The sequence below is a fragment of the Hemitrygon akajei genome, chromosome 9 (genome assembly GCF_048418815.1).
Source record: "Hemitrygon akajei chromosome 9, sHemAka1.3, whole genome shotgun sequence".
Classification (NCBI taxonomy): Eukaryota; Metazoa; Chordata; class Chondrichthyes; order Myliobatiformes; family Dasyatidae; genus Hemitrygon; species Hemitrygon akajei.
Window position 1 is genome coordinate 93,859,065 of NC_133132.1, and position 20,212 is coordinate 93,879,276.

Below are 20,212 nucleotides of genomic sequence, written 5' to 3' on the forward strand. Positions count from 1 at the left end.
TGTCCTGCTCCAATTTAATGCCCTCCCGCAAGGTCCATACTTACCATAGTTATAGTAATCTTAAGGAGTTGTGGTCACTATTCCCTATCTGTTGGTCACCTGGCCAGGCTCATTACACAACAGGCCCAGCACAGCCCCTCCTCTTGTTGGACTATCTACAAACATGTACATATTGATTTAAGAAACCTTCCTGGATGAACCTCACAAATTCTGCCCCCTCTAAAACTCTTGCACTAAAAAGGTCCCAGTTTATATTAGGGAAATTGACATTCCCCATGACAACAGCCCTATTGTTTTTACATCTTTCCTTAATCGGCCTGAATATCCGTTCCTCAATGTCCCAGAGATCATTGGGGTGAGGGAAGGGTTGGTCTACAGTATAATCTCATCAGAGTGATTGAATCTTTCCAATTATTGAGTTCTATCTATATAGTCTCAGAGGATGAGACCTCCATTATGTCTCCTCTGAATGTAGCTGTGATGTTGGCCATGATTAGTCATGTAACTCACCCCCTCTTTTTCATCCCTCTATCTTTTATAAAATATCAAAAACCTGGGACATTAAGCACCCTCTCTCAACTAAGTCTTTGAATGGCAACAAAATCATGGTTCCATGTACTTTTTATCACCTTTACCCATGATCTCCACGCATTAAAATGCACATATTTCAAACTATCTATTACTTTGCCCCTGTCTGTTTTTACTGGCCCTGACATCTACCTTCCTCTCCATCCCTCCCCTTTTTGACCTAGTGCTTTGGTTCCCATCCCCCTGCCAAACTAGTTTAAATCCTCCTAAGAAGCATTTGTGAACCTTCTGGCCAGGAAATCGATTCCCTCCCAGCTTAGGTGCAACCTGTCCCTCTTGTACAGATCACCCCTGCCCCAGAAGAGGTTCCAAAGATCCAAGAATCTGATACCCTGCCCCCTGGACCAGTTGCTCAGCCATTCATTCATTCGTCAGCTCGGCCATCATCTTATTTTTGCCCTGACTAGCATGTTGCCCCAGAGATCACTACCTTGGTGGTCCTGCCCTTCAGCCTCTTTCCTAACACTCTATATTCATTGAGCAGAATGCCTTTCCCCTTTCTACCTATGTCATTGGTGCTCCACGACCTCTGGCTACTTATCCTCCCCCTTGAGAATATTCTGTGTCTGCTCTGAGACAACTGGACCCTAGCACCTGGGGGATAACACACCACCTTGGTGTCTCTTTTGCAACCACAGAATCTCCCGTCTCTCCCTCTAATTATTGAGTTTCCTATCATTATTGCTCTGCCTGGCTTTACCCTTCCCTACTAACCCTCAGAGCTGGCCACAATGCCACTGGCTTGGCTGCTGCTGCTGTGCCTTGATAAGTCATCACCCCCAGCAATATCCAAAGGGGTATATTTCCAGTGGACCAGAAGGTCCTGTCTGCACTATATCTCTAAATGAATATTATATTCCTTAAAACCAATAGAACTGTTGCCACTCATGTGACCTCCCCTCAGGTGGTACGCTACTACAATAATTGAAAGACTTCCTCATCCAACCCAGCCCCTCCCTCTCCATTAGTGAAAGAATCCTATACTGTGGTCCTTCTCCACCAAGCCCTTGTGGTAGCTGCATTGAGCTTCAGTGGGTCCTGCAGGCTGGAATATGCCAGTCAGCAGTGTTTCTGCAAGAATATCATGATGTGCTGGCAAACCAACAAGTTTCAGGTAGACCAAAAGATTTCTTTCACCAAGTTGATAATCTGCCAGCAGCAACTGATGTTTGTCTCTGTGTGTGTACCTGGGAACAGCTCGCAGATTAGAGAGTCCTCTGTTATGTAGCTGCTCAAGATGAAGTGTGAGACAGTCCCTTGCACCTCTCTCCACACCATCTTCTCAAACCCACAGTCTGCAAAGAAGTGAGCTACCTACTCTTGCCCACTATAGTCATCCAATGGGCAACGGGTGCTGAGAGCGGGGCTCCGGGCCTGCAGGAAGGATCTGATTGGGAGGACCCCACTCCTCACCAGCCAGGCATAGTCTTGCTGCTGGCTGGTGAGGTCTGGCAGTAAGACTGTCCAGATGGTCTGAACAGTCTGCTCAGGAAATCACCCCACTGTGTTCATCAGATCCTTTTCCTGCCACATCTGCTGGACATTTCATGCTGTCCACTGCTTGATGGACTTAGGGTCAAAGGTGTTAGTCTGGGTGAACTTTTCCACAAAGGACAGGTAAAAGTTCAAAGCAAAGTTTATTATCAGATTACATACATGTCATTACATACAACCGTGAGATACTTTTTTCTGTGGGCATACTTAGCAAATCTATAGAACAATAACTATAAACTGTAAACAGGAACTGTAAACTATAAGAAAACTGTGCAAATGCAGATAGAAATAAATAGCAATAAATAATGAGCATGAAATATTAATATAACAGTGTCCTTAAGTGAGTGTAGTTATCCCCAATGGTTCAAGGGCCTGATGGTTGAGGGGCAATGAGTCCTGAGGCACCTGTACCTTCTACCTGATGGCAGCAGTGAGGAAGGAGCATGGTCTGGGTGATAAGACTCTTTGATGATGGACGCTGTCTTTCTACAGCAATGTTTCATGTAGGAGGGCTTTACCCTAGATGCACTGGGCCAAATCCACTATCTTACGTAGGATTTTCCGCTCAACGGCATTGGCGTCTCATACCAGACCTGTTATGACCTCGGCCCCCTCCTTTGTGAGAATCGCAAGAGCCCTAGTCAAGGGGGGGTCAACTGACCCAAGAGGGGGAGAGACGTGCTGAATAGACACAGGAAATGGGAGAGAGAGCGAGAGAGACGTGCGGAAGACCACGTTCTCCCGAGAAGCAGAATAAAGGCGATATTGACTAATGTCTCATGAAGACCACGTGAAAAGCCCTCGGGCAAAGTGGGCTGGTTGAGAGAGAGATCGCATCACCTGCAACCTGATTGACACCTGCGATCCCGTGAAGAAGTATAAAGGAGGGTCTGAGGGGGGGACAACCCTCAGATGCACCAAGGAGACACCAAGGAAGCACGATACCGATTCCCGTGGGAGCGGGAAGCCATTTTGAAGGAAGCCACGTGCGTTAGATTCCAAATTTTGAATCTGTGGCTAGAACCAACAGAAGACCGCTTTTAACTAACAACGGGGAAGCCTGCTCCCCTGATTCCAAGGATTTGCTCTGTAAAGACAACGGGCAAGTGTTTATCCTTTCTCAACCATCTCTCTCTCTCCACAACGTGAAACCCCAGCGGTTCCCAAAAGGGAAAAGCCTGCAGACTTCTGAGTGACTCTTTATATTTCAATTGGACTCAGTATTACCCCCTAGACAACTATAGAGCTTATTTCTGATTGATTATTATTACACCGGTGTTTTAGATTGAGTTTTGACAATGTATATGATCTGAATGTTTTGTATTAACCATACGTTTGTGCCCCTTTTTGAATAAAACGTTTGAAAATAGTAGCATCCGACTCAGCTGATCCCGCTACCTTTGCTGGTAAGTTACCTGGTTACGAGGTTACGTAACAGACCCTAATGCAGTCAGTCAGTACCCTTTCCTCCACACTCCTATAGAAGTTTGCTAAGGTTTTCAATGACATGCCAAAGCTCCGCAGATTCCTGAGGAAGGAGAGGCACTATTGTGCTTTCTTCACAATAATATTTATACGATGGGTCCAGGACAGGTCCTCTGAGATCGTGACACCCAGGAATTTAAAGTTATTGACTCTCTCCACCTCTGATCCTCCGATGATTACAGGGTCATGGACCTCTGGTTTCCCTCTTCTGAAGTCTACAATCAGTTCCTTGGTCTTATTGACATTGAGTGAGAGGTTGTAATTACACCAAGTTTTCATTTTCCTTCCTATATGCAGATTCATCAGCCCCTTTGAAACAGCCCTCAACAGAGGCGTCATCAGCAAACTTATAAATAGTGTTGGAGTTGTACTTAGCCACACAGTGATAGGTGTGTAGCGATGTCCAGCTGATTGAGACGCTGTGTGGCAATGGGGCCAGACCTATCCTCCACAACACAGGGGACAGATTGAACCTCGGCATGTAGTGCTGCTTGGTGCCCACACAGACGAAGGTGGACATCAGGGTGAGAGTGCCACTGGGTACCTTTTTGTCCTATAGTTTATAAATCACCATTTTTTAATCCAAATAAACTTTATTCGTAATAATAGAAATGATTTACATGAACAGGATAATGCCTTTTCATTCTTTACATTCACAGTCAATGCTTTCTGTACTATTCTACTCCGTGCCTGCCACACATCCAGCACTCCAGGGTGGTATACTGTTACAATAATTGAGGGGCTTCCTCACCCAACCCGGCCCCTCCATCTCCAGTGGCAGAAGAACCCTACACTGTAGTTCTTCTTTACTGAGCCCTGGTGGTGGCTGCCAGCACCAACTCCATGCTTCTTGAGTTTAATTGCCTATGCTGCTCTCAGGCTCCAGTGGTACTGAGCAATGTTACGAGTGAGGTTCCACCTCTTGCTTGTGGATTGTGTCTCTCTGCTTGGAATGGCAATATGAGGACAGGACTATGTGTTACACTTCTAGTTATTATTTGCATTGCTAATTTCAAAGCAGCTGTAATCTTTCTGGGGTTGCAACGAGGCCCATACGATTGGCTACAGTGCTCAGTGCTAAAGGGTTAAATATCCCTGGAGGACTGAAACTGAAACCCCAGGTACTCCTGCTTTTGAAGCGTGCAAGGATTGGCTTTCCTTGATGATTTCAGTTCTTGGAATCTGCTGATAGGCGTCTTATCAGAGTTACTCCCATGCAAACGGTGAAGGTCAGTGTTTGTTTTATATGCCGTATCATTCCAGACGCAGAGCAGTGATGCAGTGGCTTTATTTGAGCTTAAGTTTCCATCGGTGCCAGTAAGAGGCTGATCTATTTATATCCTGAGAAAAAGGCAGCTTCTAATTCTGAAAAGGGCATTCATTCTAGATGGACAGGGTCATGTCACCTGCATGGGTGTATTTGGACAGAAGAATTATGGGCCTAACAGGGCGGGTTGGTGATAATTATAGAGTCCTAGAACACAGCTCAGAATCAGGCCCTTTGGCCCATCTAGTTGTAATGACCTGGGAAAGGTTTCCCTGCGAAAGCAATGGTTTCTCTGCAGTGCAGTGTTTGGGTTATGACTAGAGATAATGGGGGCTTTGGAATGTGTGCTGGCCAATGAGGGAGATGTCTTCTTTCTTGGTGCCCGAGCGAAGGCTTTGCGGTCTTTTGTTCGACAGAAGATGGAGAGAGAAGATGCCAGAACTTAGAAGTCATAGACCACAGGACGGAGTGGACTTGGAATGGGGTCGAGATTCAACACCCGGGGAGAAAATCGATGGAAACCAAACAGACGGGAAAACCGTGAGCTCCAATGTTGCTCATTAGACATTTTCATGAGAATGGGCCCTTTTTCATCAGATGCGCAGTGATTACCCTGAGCTTTGAACCAGTGCGGTAGATATTTGAACTCCAGATGAATTGTTAATTTGCCTGTTAAGTACTGTTAAAGTTGCAGTTGTGGGCTCAAAGTCTCACGGCCTGGAGTAGCTACAGATCTGGCTAAGATAGCGGCGTTGACCACTTGGCCAAGACCCCAGACTGTGAGCATTCAGCGCTCGTTCCTCGGGTTCTGTGGTTACTATCAGAGGTTCGTGAAGGGCTACGCAAAAGTGAGTCACCCTTTGAATCAGCTTCTGTGTGGTTATCCTCCCTTGGGGAAGAAAGGGAGGGGGAGAAAAGGACACGAGGGTGGAGAGTATCTTAGCCCGTCAAAGCCCTTTGGACCAAGGTGGGATGCAAAATGTGAGGAAACCTTTCAGTCGCTGAAGGAACTGCTGACTCAGGCACTGGTGCTGGCTTTTGCAGACCCCTGATTACCGTATGTACTGCACACGGATGCCAGCCGAGAGGTCTTAGGGGGTGTCCTGTAGCAGGATCAAGGCAATGGGTTGAGACCCGTTGCGTTTGTCAGCCAGAATCTATCACCCTCCGAAAAAAACTATCCCACGCACAAGTTGGAATTTCTGGTGCTGAAATGGGCAGTGATGGATAAGTTGAGTGACTACCTCTGTGGAGCCAAGATTGAGGTGAGGACAGACAACAATCCCCTAACTTATATCGTGACCTTGGCAAAACTGGATGCCACAGGCCGTCGGTGGTTGGCGGCATTGTCCGCCTATGATTTCAGCCTGAAATCCAGCCAGGAAGCTGGGACATTGATGCGATGCTTTTTTCCTGATGTGCGCACGAGAGACTGGACAGGGATGAAAAGTGGGAGAGTGTTCCTGCCCCAAGGGTGAAGGCCATGTGTCAGTTTGGCATCACGGTGAAGGAAGAGGGAAAAGACGGGCAGGATCAAGCGGTGGATCAATTGGGAGCTTCTGATGACGCCATCCTCCATGTTTATTGTAACCTGACTGCTTTGAATTCAAATCAGCTTCCGGAATTGAATTCGGGGGAAGTGGCAGCTGCTCAGCGAGATGACCCGGGCGTCAGCGGTCAAAAAGGGAGATGTGGCTCAGGCAGAGAAGATGAAACACACGGCGGTGCCTCCGTTACTGAGAGAACGGCCTCAGTTGGAGTTGCGGAACCAGATCCTTCACGTCTGGACCGACCTCGGCGTTGCCAGCTGGTTCTGCTGGAGAAGTATCGCAGGATTGCATTGAAGTCACTTCATTGTGATTCTGGACATGTGGAGGCTGAAAAGACCCATGGATTGCTCAGAGACCGGTTTTACTGGCCCTGAATGAAGTCGGAGGTCGAGGAATACTGCAAGTCATGCATTCAATGCATATGGTGGAAGAAGCTGCCTACGAGGGCAGCTCCCTTGTCTCACTTGCAGAGTGCGGGTTGACCCCTGGACCTCTGTGTCCACCGAACCCGATGCCAGCAACACAGCAAGTGTCTTAGTCATCATGGACCACTACACCAGATGTGCTCAGGCTTTTCCTACCAAGGATCAGAGGGCGTCTACGGTGGCCAAAGTGTTATGGGAGAAGTATTTCATTTATTATGGCCTTCCCGGGTGTTTACATAGTGATCAGGGATGGGATTTCGAGAGCAGACTCATCCATGAGTTACTGGGCATGCTTGGAATTGAGAAGTTGAGGACTACTCCCTATCTTCTGCAGGGTGATCCCCAGTCGGAGAGGTTTAATCGGACCTTGCTAGACATGCTTAGGACCTTGGGGCTCAGCAAGAAGTGCAAGTAAAGTCAACATATTGGACATCTGGTCCACCGTTAGAACTGTATCCTAAATGAAGCTACCAGATACTTGCCATACTATCTGATGTATGGCCGCGAGGCGGGGTTGCCCATTGACCTTTGTTTTGGGATGGACGAGGACGACTTACCACAAAATACTTATCTGAAGTATGTATCTGATATAAGGAGAGAGCTGAAAAGGGCTTATAAATTAGCTGGAGTCTCGGCTGCCAAGCAGAATCAAGGAAATAAGAGAGGTATGACCAAAAGCTAAGGTTCTCCCAACTCCTGCCAGGAGACCGAGTCCTCATAAGGAATTTGGGGTTACCTGGAAAGCACAAGTTGACTGACCGCTGGGCGGCTACGCCCTATGTGGTGGAGAGTCACATGCCAAACCTACCTACCAGTTTTCCGGGTGAAACCAGAGGAGGGGAATGGGCCTGTCAAGATTCTCCATCGGAACCACCTGTTGCCTCTGGGACAAGAGGTGCAGGTAGACACAGAACCTGACCTGGAGCCTACACCTAGTAAGAGGACTCTGCAGAAACGTGGGGTGACTGCAGGGCCCACAGCAGGCGAGGTTAGGCTGGCCCCCACCGAGAGGGATACTGATTTGGAGGATAAGGACCTTGATGTGTGGTATAGTCTGTCTTTTGCTAACCTCATTGATTGAGGAAGAGACTCCCAGCATTTCTTCTGCTAAATCAGGTGCAATTGGGGGCGGGGGGGGGGGGGCTATCTGTAGACAGCCTGTGTTGCAGTGGGACCTTGCAAGGGATGAAGCGGGGTTTGGCTACGGGATAGATGGGTCCGAGTTGCCAGTGGGCACGAGTGAGAGGCTGGGGGAGGCCTCACCAAGTAGACCAGAAGTATCCCCAGTAGTGTCTGAACCTGAAGAGTTAGATGAGGAGGAATGGAGGTCTCAGAGATTAGGAGTCCACCGGATAGGCTGGCCTGTGTAGCACTGGGGGAACAGAGTGTGACCCCTACCATTTTGGGGAGCTGTGTCACTGGCGTTTATACCAGGGTTGGAGCTTGTGTTTTGCAGGAAGGGTTGGCAAACTATCTCAAAGTCATGAGGACATGACTAAATTTGTTGGGGGGGATAATGTAATGACCTGGAAAAGGTTTCCTTGCTAATGTAAAGGTTTCTCTTTAGCACAGTGTTTGGGTTATGGCTAGAGATAACAGCAATTTTGGAATGTGTGCTGGACAATGAGAGGAGACGTTTTCTTTCTTGTGTGCCTGCACAAAGGTTTTGCGGTCTTTTGTTTGACGGAAGATGGAGAGAGAAGATGTCAGAACGGGGGAGTCATAGACTTCAGGACAGAGTGGACTTGGATTGGGTTCAGGAGTCGACGCCTGGGGAGAAAATCGATGGAAAATGATCAGACGGCAAAACCACAAGCTCCATCGTTGCATGTTAGACTGTTTCATGAGAATGGGCCCTTTTTTTTTGTTTCTTTATTAACCGATGGTCAAATTAAGAATTATAAAGCTCAATCGTTTAATTGCAAATTGTGTACTGTTTGTTATTTCGTGGCACTGATTTGTAACAGGGGACACATCACGCAGCATCCACCTAAACAAGATTTCTCAAGTTTGGCTGGGCCAGAGGCTGTCTTCCCCTAGATTGAGCCACTAGCCGAGCCTGAGGGTTACACAGTTCATACTGAACTATTATTCTTCCTAGTCCCATCAATCTCTACCTGGACCGCAGACTTTCTTACCCTTCCCATCCACGTACTTATCCAAACTTCTTTTGAGTGTTGAAATAGAACCCATATATAGCCTCCACTTCCACTTCTGCTGGCACGAACTGAACTCTAATGTTACAGCTGGCGCTATAATAGCATTATGCTAAACAGTACACTACCGTGCCACGTGGAGAAGAGAATGCCACGTAGTCATAGGAGAATGTGCAGAAGAGGGACTGGCCCTCTTCTCATTCCTAGCATCAGGGTGGAAGTGCAGGAGTGAAGACCCACAGACAATATTTTAAGAACAGTTTCTTACCCTGCACCATTAGATTCCTGACAGTTCATGAACCTCATTACACTATACATTTATTTTTGTAACATATAGTAATTTTATTTCTTACATGGTACTGCTGCCACAAAACAACATTTTTAATGAGATATGTCAGTGGTGATAAACCTAATTCTGATCTATCATCTTGACAAAAAAAGCCTTATCAGATTTAAAATCCCCACACATCATCCTTGGGTTGAGGAATAAACTTTGATCAGGGTATTGGACACAGTTTCAGTTTACTTAAAATAATAGAAACAAAAAATGACAAAGAGTAGGCCATTTGACCCTTCAAACCCTGTTCTGCCATTCAGTAGGACCCTTGTTAATCCTCATCTCAATATACCTGATGAATGGTCTTGTTCGCAATCATCAACTCCTGTCCATGGATACTGCCTGACCTGCTGAATTCCTCCAGCATTTTGTGTCTGGTGAATACTTCATTCACCTCAACTCTGAACTGATTTCACAACCTATGGACTCACTTTCAAGGAAACTACAACTCATGTTCTGAGTATTAATTATTTTATTTTATTTGCACAATTTGTCTTTTTTTGCATGTTGGTTGTTTGTCAGTCTTTGGTTATGTATAGCTTTTCATAAATTCACTGGTGTCTCACTCCTTCCTATTTGTGATATTTACCACGAGTGTTGTAGATGAAGGGCCCAAAGTATTTTTGAGAATCCTTACCACCCATCTCACAATCTCTTTGACCCACAATTGTCAGGGAGGAGGTACAGGAACATCAGGACTAGGACTGCCAGACTGGGTAACAGCTTCTGCCCCTAAGTTGTGAGACTATTGAATACTGTACCATACACTAATCTGTGCTATGCACTATCTGCACTTATAATTATATTTGTTAACTTATTTATGATAATATTTTGTTTTATGTGCTGTGTAATATATGTTTTGTGGATGCACCATGGCCTGGAGGAACTTTGTTTTATGTGGTTATATATATGTACAGTCAGATGACAATAAACTTGAACTTAAAATTCTACAGTATTTCTTTATTTTCCTGTAAATACCTGCAAGAAAACAAATCTCATGTATATACTTTGATAATGAATATATTTCAACTTTGGCATATAGACAGGTAGAATTATCATTTAATAAGATGATGTCCCATGTTATTGGATGGAGAAATTGTGAGCTACTTCCTGTTGGCCATGCATTTTCCTTTACTTTCTTCTCAAAAAGGACTGTGCCATGACTTGCTGGAAGAATAATAGCTGGAAAAACAGCAGTGTAGTCTTGGTGGACAATGGAACCTACAGTTTAACTCCTCAATCACAGAACCTACAATACTACAGAACAGTACAGACCCTACAGCCCACAATGTTGGGCTGACCCTTTAACCTATGCTGATCTCAACCTAACCCGTCTCTCCCACATGTCCCTCCAGCTTTCCAACATCCATGTGCCTATCTAAAATGCCTCTAATGTATTTGCTTCTACTACCACCCCCTGTTAGGATATTCCATGCACGCAACACCCTCTGCATTAAAAAAACTTACCCTATAAAAAGACATCAACCCTATAATTTGAGTGTATCCTTCCTTAAATACAGAGACAGAAACTGTATGCAGTTCTCCAGGCATGGTCTCACTCGTGCTCTGCAAAATCCCATCAAAACGTTCCTCCGTTTATAGTTCATATCCTAAGGTTAAGGAAAAGAAATGGAAGAGTGATGGAGAAGGAAATCAGGAGAATTAATGACCATAGGACATATGCACTTGTGTGCTCAGCTCAGCATTCTCGTGCAATTGCAAAGAAAGTGCAGCTGTGCTTTGTTTCCTTGGAAGTTTGTGAAGATTTAACATGAGATCTAATACCTTGATAAAGCTCTATGGATGTGTGGTGGAAAGTATATTGAGTGGTTGCATCATAGGCTGGTATGGGAATTCCAATGCCTTTGAATGGAAAAACCTACAAAAAAGTAGTGTCTATGCCCCGGTCCTTCACGGGTAAAGCCCTCTCCACCACTGAGCGCATCTGCACGAAGTGTTGTTGCTGGAAAGCTGCATCTATCATCAGGGATACCCACCACCCAGGTCATCCTCTCTTCATGCTGCTGCCATCAGGAAGAAGGTACATGAGTCTCAAGGCTCATGCTACCAGGTTCAGGAACAGCTATAACCCTTCAACCATCAGGTTCTTGAACTAGTGGGGATAACTTCATTTAACTTTACTTGCCCCATCACAGAACGGTTCCCAGGACCTTTTGACTCATTTTCAAGGACTCTTTATCTCATATTCCTTCAAGAAGACCACAACCTTGTTGTGGTTTGGAGGCTTCTGTGCCTCTATGACCCAGAGAGCTATGCTGGCTGGAGTTAGAGCCTTATGCTTTGGCTCTTGGTAGGGTCACCCATGCCAAACAAGTCAAAGGTAAAGGACAGGCTAAGAGTGGTTCACTCCACCAGTTCTCTGGGGTTGGGGCTTCAGTTCCAGGCTAACGACCCTGACTGGTAAAGCAAAATTGTCATGGAAGCAGCTATGAAGAGCCCTTCTACATTTGCATGTGACAGTATCCCTGAGTCTCCAGCCAGGACTTATATGACTGACAATAATGAAAACTGAGAGGAAGGCACTGACATGATGAGCTGACCACTGCCAGAGATGGAGGACCTTCATTGCTGCCCTAAATGCCAGCGATGTAATGGGCAGTAAGTTATCGCATGTCATAGATATTTATTGCCTATTTATTTAGTTTTCTCTTCTGTATTTGCACAGTTGGTTGTCTTTTGCATATTGGTTGTTTGTCTGCCCTGTTTGTTTCTATTATGGCTCTTAGGTTTACTGAGTATGCCCACAAGAACATGAATACCAGGATTATATACAGTGACATATACTGTATGTAGAGTGATAATAAATTTACATTGGATTTTGAATGTAGGAGCAGAACTAGGCCATTCAGACTATTTAGTCTGCTCCACCATTTTGTCATGGCTGATTTATTATCCCTCTCAACCCCACCCTTCTGCCTTCTCTCTTTTGATGCCCTTACTAATCAAGAATATATTAACCTCCACTTTATATTATCCAATGACTCCTCCACAGCCACCTATGGCAATGAATTACAAAGATCCACTGCACTCTGGCTACAGAAATTCATCCCCATCTATGATCTAAGTGGACGTCCCTCTATTCTGAGGCTGTGCCCTCTGGTTTAGACTACCCCACTATAGGAAACATCCTCTCCACAGCTACTCTATCTAGTTCTTCTAATATTTGATAGGTTTCAGTCAGATTTCCTCCACCTCATTCTTCTAAACTCCAATGAGTACGGGCCCAGAGCCACAAAACTTTCCTTAACGCTTTCATTCCCAGAATAAATCCCATGAACCTTCTCTGGAGCCTCTCTAATGCCAGCACACCTTTTCTGAGATAAGGGGCCCAAATCAGCTCACAATACTCCAAGTGCAGTCTGACTAAAGCCTTATAAAAGCCCCAGCATTACATCCTTGTTTTTACATTCTCGTCCTCTCGAAATGAATGAAAAATAGTGAGGAGAGAAACAAAATGGCCAATGAAGACCACACGAGGAAGCACATTACTCTTTAAGTCGTTAAAAATGGCATTTATGTTTTAAATTTCACTAGTTTTCTATAGCAAGTTTAATTGGGAATTAAAGGGCAACACAGCAGTCTCATAGGGAGATTAAAAATTAGCTGCTATTTTCATGACCCTTGTAGCAGCATGGTTTAAATCACATACAACTTGTGGTTATGCACAACTCACAGACTGTCCTTTATTCTCCATTAGGTACAGTTTGAGAGTGTTCCACCATGCTGTTCTTAATTTAGGATGCAAATTTAGTTTAAGCTTGACTCAATAAGTCAATAATAATTGGGACATTTCATTATACTTTTAAAATGCTCTTGTTCAGCCTTCAAAGTCCATGAAGACATTTCCCACAATTTCCTACTGAAGTTCAGCTTTCTTGCTTAACAGGAAAATAGAATGTAGAACAGTACAGCACAGATTAGGCCTTTCAGCCCACAATGTTGGGCTGAATCTTTAACCCACGCTAACATTAATCTAATCCTTCTGTCCTACGTAGCTTTCCATTTTTTTTTCATTCATGTGCTTAATGTCTCTGCCTCTACCAACATGCCTGGCAGGCATTCCACGCACCCACCACTCTTTGTGTAAACTCTCTGACATTCTCCCTATGCTTTCCTACTGTCATCTTAAAATTATGCCCCTTTGTATTAGCCATTCTGCCCTGGGAAAACCAATTGTAGGAATTGACAAATCATACAAAGGACCACAGCTGTGGCATGTCTGCTTGAATTTTCTCAGCACACTTCTGTAATCCTTTTGTGTCAATAGTGTGACCACAGTAAGTGATGCTTGGTTGAAAGAATTCACAATTGTTGTGTCATGTTCTGAGCCCATAACCTTCTAATCTTTTTAAGCAGCCTTGCAGCACCTGGTCCGTAGCTTTCTGCCAAAGTGCAGGTGCAGATGCTACTCCAAAAGTAAGTCTATTATAGTGATACAACCCTTGTGAGTGTTTATGGTGAGGAACATTTTAGATTCTTCTTCTTTCTCCATCTGTAGGTAGTCTTCAGCTAAGTCCACTTTGCAGAAGTGCTTCCCTCTGGAAAGGTTTCTAAAGATACCCTCTATCCTGGGCAAAGGGTACTGATCTGCTTTCAGTGCTGGGTTGATAGTGACCTTAAAGTCACTACAGATCCAGACAGACAGATTCTTCTTGGTTACTGGGTGCCACTGTCGTTGCCCATGGGCTTCACTCAACTTTTGAAATAATTCCTTCAGCCTTCATGCAAGCTAGTTCATTGGCATCTTTATCACAGATGGTTTAAGGTACTGGACAGGTTTTGTAAAACTTGGGTGTTGCCTTTTCATTTAATTCTGTTTTAACCCTTGATATGCTTGAGATTTCTAATTCTATCCTTGAACACAGGTGTGGCATCGACCAGTACCATTGTTAATTCACTTTCAGTTGACTCTATTGCAGGGGATGTGGCAATATCCTCCAAACAAGTTGTAGTTCTTTCAGCCAATCACATCCCCAAAGTGCTTACCATATACAAGCTCAATGTGGCTTGTTAGATATTGTATTTCACTGTTATTAATGTCAGTCCCGCAAGATTTATCTTTTTCTTTATAAATACTAAATTCAGGACTGTATTCAGGGATTCATCTTCAAACCTGGATGAGTATGCTGCAGTTGTTACCGACTTCATTAAAACCCGTGTGGGTGAGAGTGTGACCACAAAGACTTACTGCACAATCCCAAACCAAAAGTCGTGGATGAACCAGGAGATATATGGAGTCTGCTGAAGGCTGGATCTGTAGCATTCAAGTCTGGTGATCCAGGCCCGTACTAGAAAACCAGGTATGATCTGCAGAAGGCGAAGAGACAATTTCGAACGAGGTTGGAGGTGACATCGGATGCATGACAAATCTGGCAGGGTTTGCAAGACATTACATCCTAAAAACATCTAGAGATTTTTCACACAAAATTCCAGAACTTATTAGATGCTGATTGGATAAATGTACAACTTAGTGTCTTGAATCCAAGATGGCCGTGAAAAGCTGAAGAAACTTCTAGAAACACAAAACTATAACCAGGGCTTGGCTGCCATTGAGAAGTACGGAGAAGCTGCTCTGAATGATCCCAAAATGTATGTACAGACAATTCTGAATGTCACAAGAAGTATAATGCATTAGTGATGTCAGCTTTCAACAATGATGCTGATTTTTGTGGCTTCTTTAGATAGGGCTTGTGGCCGTTTCCTAAATAGTGATGCAATCACAAAAATGGCTCAGTCATCAAGAAAATGTCTAGTGATTGGCACGATATGGGACTCTCTACTGAAGATAAAGCAAGAAACCTGACCAGTGATTGATGCACCATCAATAACTCACTCTGAGACATAAGAAGCGAGATATCGGCTTTTATTGACTGGAAGAATGAACAACACTACATCCTGGACCACTCACTGTCAGGAATCCTCAGTTTGGTGGGACTTCGCCATATACTCCGTTACCACTCACACATCCACACCGAACCACACATCCCGCCCAGCACCATGCCGATAGCTGTGCTACTGACACTACTTGCAGCCTCTCCACCCTCAAGATCCCTCCCCCATCGCTGTTCACCAACCTGACCCCCGACTGTAAACCGGTGGCAACTAAAAGCAGGAGGTACAGCGCAGGGGACAGGGCCTTCATTCAGTCAGAGGTGCAGCGGCTGCTCAGGGAGGGGATCATCGAGCCCAGCACAAGCCCTTGGCGGTCCCAGGTGGTTGTTGTTCGGACTGGGCAGAAAAATAGGATGGTTGTGGACTATAGTCAGACCATCAATAGGTTCACGCAGCTTGACGCGTACCCCCTACCCCGCATCGCGGATATGGTCAACCAGATAGCTCAGTACAAGGTGTACTCGACAATTAATCTGAAATCCGCTTATCACCAGCTCCCCATCCGCCCAGAGGACCGCCCCAACACCGCCTTCGAGGTGGGCGGCAGGCTCTATCACTTCCTGCGTGTCCCATTTGGTGTCACCAATGGTGTCTCAGTCTTCCAGAGGGAGATGGACCGGATGGTGGACCAGTACAACCTGAAGGCCACATTTCCCTATCTAGATAACATCACCATCTGTGGTCGCGACTGGTCGGATCACGACGCCAACCTCCAACAATTTTTCCAAGTGGCCGAAGCTTTGAACCTTACTTATAACAGGGACAAGTGTGTGTTCAGAACCACCCGACTCGCTATCCTTGGGTATCTCGTGGAAAACGGGGTCATTGGCCCTGACCCCGACCATATGCGCCCCCTGTTAGAACTCCCTCTTCCCACCACTCTCAAAGCCCTCAGGCGGTGCCTGGGTTTTTTTTCCTATTACGCCCAATGGGTCCCCCATTACGCAGACAAGGCCCGCCCCTTGGTCAAGTCTACCACTTTTCCCCTCTCTGCTGAGGCCTGCGCGGCCTTCAGCTGCATTAAAGGGGACATTATCAAAGCAACGATGCATGCGGTGGACGAGACCATTCCCTTCCAAGTAGAGAGTGACGCCTCCGATTTCGTGCTGGCTGCTACCCTCAATCAGGAAGGCAGACCAGTAGCATTCTTTTCTCGTACCCTTCAAGGCTCTGAACTTCGGCACTCCGCGGTGGAGAAAGAAGCCCAGGCCATAGTGGAAGCTATTAGGCACTGGAGGCACTATCTCGCCGGCAAAAGTTTCACCTTGCTGACCGACCAGCGCTCGGTTGTGTTCATGTTCAGCAACCAACAGCAGGGCAAAATCAAAAATGATAAAATTTTGCGGTGGAGAATAGAACTCTCCACCTACAATTATGATATCCCGTACCGGCCTGGCAGACTCAATGAGCCCCCTGTTGCCCTATCCCGGGGAACGTGTGCTAGCGCACAGCTCGACCAGCTGTATGCCCTTCATGCACATCTTTGCCATCCGGGGGTCACCCGATTTTACCATTTCGTCAAAGCCCGGAACCTGCCGTACTCCCTGGAGGACATCAGGACGATGACCAGGGACTGCCAAATCTGCGCTGAGTGCAAACCGCACTTCTACCATCCTGAAACGGCGCAACTTGTCAAGGCCACCCGCCCTTTTGAGCGACTGAGTGTTGACTTTAAGGGCCCCCTTCCCTCCACCGACCGCAATGTCTATTTTCTCAATATTATTGACGAGTACTCGCGATTCCCCTTTGCCATTCCCTGCCCTGACACCACTACCACATCTGTCCTAAAAGCCCTGCGCCAGCTCTTCACTCTGTTCGGATATCCCTGCTATATCCACAGTGATAGAGGGTCCTCCTTTATGAGTGACGAGCTGCACCGGTACCTGCTAGCTAGGGGCATTGCTACCAGTCGAACCACGAGTTACAATCCCCGGGGGAATGGACAGGTGGAGAGGGAGAATGCCACAGTGTGGAAGGCCACACTTTTAGCCCTTAAGTCAAAAGGGTTGCCGGTCTCTCGATGGCAGGAGGTCCTCCCTGAGGCACTCCACTCTATCCGTTCCCTGTTATGTACGTCCACCAATGCCACCCCTCACGAACGCCTATTCTCTTTTCCCAGGAAGTCTGTCACTGGGACCACCCTACCAGTTTGGCTGACGTCCCTGGGGCCAGTGCTGCTACGAAAACATGTGAGGAGTAATAAATACTCCCCGCTGGTCGAGAGGGTTCACCTTTTGCATGCTAACCCCCAGTATGCCTACGTGGTCTTGCCTGATGGGCAGGAGGACACGGTCTCTGTCCGCGACCTGGCGCCCGCAGGAGCAGCAGACCACTACCCCGTACACTCCACGGTAACTATGAACCCTGTACCCGAGGTGACACCGCGCACACCGTGCCACACACAGACTCCTCACGACGCTCATTCTCCAGGATGTAGTGTTGTTCATTCTTCCAGTCAATAAAATTGATGCACCATCAATAACTCACTCTGAGACGTAAGAAGCGAGATATCGGCTTTTTATTGACTGGAAGAATGAACAACATTACATCCTGGAGAATGAGGCCGGGCACAGGCCTCAATCGCCTTTATACAGGGGTCTGTGGGAGGAGCCACAGGAGCAGTCAGCAGGGGTCTGTGGGAGGAGCCACAGGAGCAGTCCAGACAGGTATATGTAGTTCACCACAGTGATGTAAGTAGCCAGAACAAACCGACCACTCGTGCAGCCAAGAACAGTAAGCAGTCCTGAACATTTCTCTGTAATTGAGCAGGAAAAGTGTTTACTGACTTCCACAAAAGAGGGACCTGTGTCTGTCAGCCGTTGTGCCCTTTTGCTAAACCCCCTCCACCCGCCTGGGTCATTGACAATCTGGGCAAGCCCGTTGTGTCAACTGGAGGCTCCCATTGAGGGGAGGGTACTGTCACAGTCCAGTCCGTTGACTCCTCATTTCTGTTAGTTCCCTTTTCCCCGTATTCTACCGGGCTCCTTGATTAGGGCACCTGATTCTCATCCGAACCGGCAGCATAAAAACTCCGGCTTACATCTACTCAGGGCTGGACCGTCACCTCAGCCAGTGCGGCAATGCATGTTCCGAGCTGCCGAGAATGGTGCTTCGGTGCCTGGGGTTGCTTCGGGAATTCTGTTGCTTGGTGTCCAGCTAAGTGATTGCCGGTCGTTTACCTTTTCAGTTAATTCTCCATGGCACGAGGGGTGTTGCCTGCCACCTGTCTGTAGTTAATGTCCAGCTCTACCAGAGCCTGGGGTCAAGAAGAGTTTGGCTTGCCTATGGCTCCTCTGTCCTCTGTCCACCTGCGCTGTTTGCCTGTGTTACGCTGTCTCTCGACCACTGAGTTCTAAGTTCCATTCCCGCGCCAGTTGCCTGTGTTAATTTACCCCCCGTGTTAATAGGAGTAGGGCATTCCACCCTCTGTTCTTTCCCAGACACGTTCACCCATTGGTCCGCATTCTTGCTCTGCCTAAGTCCCGCCACTAAACACCAGAGTCTTGCTGTAGTGACCTGGGTTCGATCCCCGGTCCAGCTTTGCTCACTCCTTGGCTCCCCTCAGCCCAATCCTTGCTCCCCGGCCTTCCTTGCAACTATTAATAAACACACTTCTGTTAATACTACCTACATGTTGGTGTCCTGCACTTGGGTTCACTTTCAACGTCCTTGTAACAGTTGGATACCTATAGGCTTCAGTTCAATATCTTTGAAATGCCATTGAAACTCATTTTGTGCAATGACTGAAAAGCCGAGCCAGTGTCCAATTCCATTTTAATTAATTTGCCATTCGCTTCTGGTGTAAGCCATGTTGCTTGTCTATTGCTAGCTTTCATATTGTAAGTCTCAAGGCTACGCAGCCCTCTATCATTTTTACCATTATCAGATTTTTTTAATCAACAACATGCAAATTAGTGATCTTTTTAAAAGTGCAACTTGACTTTTTATTTTTTTCTCTTCCGTATGCAATCTATTTATTTTTATCTGCTCAGCAGGCTCTTTGTTTGTGCCTTATGTTATTGCCTTTTCTGTAAGTTACACCTTTAAACCTGCATTAGTCTGGTGTAAGTAAACCCCTGCCACTATGGTAACACAATTTGTTTGGTAACAATTCATTAGGCAGGTTTCGGTTTAGATGGTGCAATTTTGTTCACACTCACTTTTATTCCTGACTGCAACTCAATAGCATCTCTGCCTGCTGTTTCCATTGATACAGTGATTTCAACTGCTCTTATGAGTTGCACTTCGTTTAGGAGCCGATGTGGAATGTTTTCTCACAAACTGAATAATCCATCAGTGTATCATTAAGCCTCTCACTGAACTGACAATGTTTAGACAATCACTTGAAATCAGGGACAGAAGCTGTAATAGATTCCCCTTCTTATTGATTCTACTGAAGAAACCTAAAGCATTCTGTAATCAACAATGGTTTCAGTTCTAAATGTTCCTGCATTACTTTCACAATATCGGCGAAGTTTATTTCAGCTGGTCTGGTTGGAGCAGTCAAACTTCTAAGCAAACTGTATGATCTTCCACCCATTACACTCAGCAAAATTGGCACACATCTCTCATTGGCAATTTCAGTTGTTTCAAAATAGCGATCAATTTGTTTGTTATGCCTTATACAGTTATGTGTTGTGCAACTGAATGCGTCTATCTTTCTGATGTAGTCAGCCATTTCTGCTTTTAAAATTTTTTAAATTTTCATCCAGTACTCATTGCTTATGTACTGATGAATTTTGTACATTTTCTGCCTTTTTTTTTCAGCTCAACTGCCTCTCTGTGCTTCTGAAGAGGGAAAACATAAGCTGCAGTTCAACGGGTAATGTAAGTAGTCACCGCGAGCTCATTTTAAAGCTTACATGTTGCCACAGTTATATTTTGTAACCCCAAAACGTAAAACTAATCAAAAGAAATACATGAGAATCTGGAGATAATGTGTCTGCATCATTTTTTACTTTAGTGAGGGGCACCCTTATGACGTGGCAGTGCAATGA